This window comes from Nanorana parkeri, unplaced genomic scaffold, assembly GCF_000935625.1.
Source record: "Nanorana parkeri isolate BGI_ZX_2015 unplaced genomic scaffold, ASM93562v1 scaffold314, whole genome shotgun sequence".
In the NCBI taxonomy this organism is placed as follows: domain Eukaryota; kingdom Metazoa; phylum Chordata; class Amphibia; order Anura; family Dicroglossidae; genus Nanorana; species Nanorana parkeri.
This window is the reverse complement of record NW_017306582.1, coordinates 997,288-999,825: the sequence shown is the minus strand read 5'-3', so window position 1 is coordinate 999,825 and position 2,538 is coordinate 997,288. Positions and strand designations below refer to the sequence as shown.

General features: G+C 44.7%; 1 protein-coding gene across 1 annotated transcript in view; it reads right to left on the bottom strand.

Moving 5' to 3' along the window:
* LOC108788235 (tankyrase-2-like) overlaps positions 1 to 2,279 on the bottom strand; it is a 7,993-nt gene extending 5,714 nt beyond the window's left edge. Inside the window, exon 1 of the mRNA XM_018557970.1 lies at positions 2,175 to 2,279. The gene's annotated coding sequence lies outside the window, so the exon portion shown is untranslated. The remainder of the gene's footprint in view (positions 1 to 2,174) is intronic.
* Between the last annotated feature and the right edge of the window lie 259 nt (positions 2,280 to 2,538).

Below are 2,538 nucleotides of genomic sequence, written 5' to 3'. Positions count from 1 at the left end.
TTTTTTTTTTTTTTTTTTTTAGGGGTTTTTTAATTCATTTTTTTTATTAATTGTTTTTCACTGTTGGAGGGCTTTGGGGAAATATTAGGGGTCTAAACTCCTGACATTTCCCTTTTGAAATAGAAAAATAAATTTAAGGACACAGAGTCCTCGATCTCTTTTTCTGCGGCCTCAGCACTCAATGAATGGGTAGTAGAACTCAGTACAGAGGCTCCTCCCCATTCATTCAGAAACTGGTGATAGTAAAATATTTACTATCATCCAGTTATGAATGGGGAGAAACCTCTGTATTGAGTTTAACTACCCATTCAGAAACTCATGAATGAACAGGAAGTGATGTAATGACTACCTTTTGATAAATCAACAACTCTTTAGTGTGAAGACCTACCTGAACAATCCACTCAATGTATATTAAACCAGGTGGACTCTGGCCATGATGTGTCAACAAACCCAAAGGAGACTGAACAGACTATAAAGTGCCGGGCTGGCTTAAAGCAGGCCTTTACCCATATCTTTAAAATAATAAGACACCTTTAGAAATATTCAGTAATGACAATCTACAAACACATACTTCTAGATAAATGCCGGCGTTGTATTCTTTATATACCTTATTCCTCTTTCTTCCCCTGACAGTGGCCATTTTTACTAAGGGCAGATTACTAGCTCTCCATTTACTCCCTGGATTTCTGGCACATGTGACTAGGACATGCGACCATGCACATCATCTCAGAGGAGGAAAATGCCTTTCCCTGAGATCTTGTAAGATTACAGATGAGATTTCCCAGCAATGCTCTGCTGATGTAACCTTCCCAGGATGCAACGTTTGGCCACGATTACATCAGTGTCATGCAACATGTCCCCAGTCTTTTACTGTCTACTACAGCATGACCTGAGTCTCCAACTACTACTATAGAACACTCTCTGACCAATAAGTCTTCAGTCTATGACAGTCTTCTATCATGGTGTAGCCCTTCTTATATGTGGCCCTTTGGAGACAGGGGCTACATTTGAGGCCTCCTATACCTTATAAGTTAAAGAGGAACTTTACTCGTATCTGTAAAAGAACAACAAACACACCTTTTAGAAATGTTCAGTAATGACAATCTACAAACACAGACTTCTAGATAATTGCCGGCTTTGTATTCTTTGCATTTCTTATTTCTCCTTTCTTCCCCAGTCTTCTGACAGTGGCCATGTTTACTAAATGCAGGTTACTAGCTCTCTATTGACTTCCTGGAACTCTGGCACAAATGACTAGGACATGTGACCATGCACATCATCTCAGGGGAGTAAAATGCCTTTCCCTGAGATCTCGTGAGATTACAGATGAGATTTCCCAGCAATGCTCTGCTGATGTAACCTTCCCAGGGTGCAATGCTTGGGCACAATTACATCTGGGGGAGAAGGGGCTGCAGGGATCGGTCTGGGAGCCTGGCGGGACTGAGGATCAGCTTTATTTAAACCCCTCTAGAAAAAAATGAGCAGTTAACCCTTTCAGTGCTGAGGTAGCCCCACTGCAAGGGTAAGTTGTTTGTTTGCCTGAAGTTCTCCTTTAACTTTTTCCCCTTTAAACAGCATCAATGAGATGTGAAGCAGCCACAAAGGAAATAATGAGCAATAGGAAAATATGGGACAAGAATAAAATAATAACGTGATAGGAAATGATGGGATTTCTCCGTGCAACGCTGAATGCATGAAGTGTGAATGGGCCCTGATAGTATTTACATCTACTTTAATCTCATGAGCAAAAAGTACTGATCCCCATACATCCCCTTTTTAATTTGCACCCCATGTGCATTTCTCTCCATTCTGAGCAGGTGACCTCCTGGCTGCACTAATCTGACCCAGTCAGCCCTAAATCGCCCCATTGCAGTGCGTTTGCATCCTTGAAGCTCACTCAACCCATGGACAGTACAGAAAAATAATAATTATACAGCCAGCAGAGTATAAAATGGGGAATGATGAGCCAGCTGCAAGCCTATTTATCATACACCACTAGATCTCAGATACCCAACCCAGCCTCCTGATTGGACGATGTGTTAACCCTTGCCATGCCACGCAGGGTGCAGTGGCAGCAGGTGCACATTGTTGTGTGTTGACCTGACAGATAGAGGTGATCTCTATGTAAACACGACGTCATCTATGAAATAAAAAGATAATACTGAGGGTCTCACCAGCATAGCGCTGCTCCTGTGGCCCCTGGCAGGGGGTGGTGGTGGAAGAAGAGGGGGGGGGTTCTGATGCTGCGTTAGCTCTGTAGGGGGCGTCGTCCTCTTGTCATACAAGCGCTGACAGATCGCTTATTGTTCTGCAAATATCGCTCGGTGCGGTCAGCGGGGGAGCCTGTCCGGCCCAAGCTGGTGCTGGTGGCATATCGCGGGTGGCATCGCTGTGGCAGGCTGTGTAGGATTCTGCCTTCCCCCGCTCCCCAGCTGCTGTCACAAGGCAGAGATTAATCCCCGGTGCCCTCTTGTCCTCATGCCTGCTGCTGGCACAATGCTGAGTTGATGCGATGCCCCCGTCCAGCTCTCCCGGGAG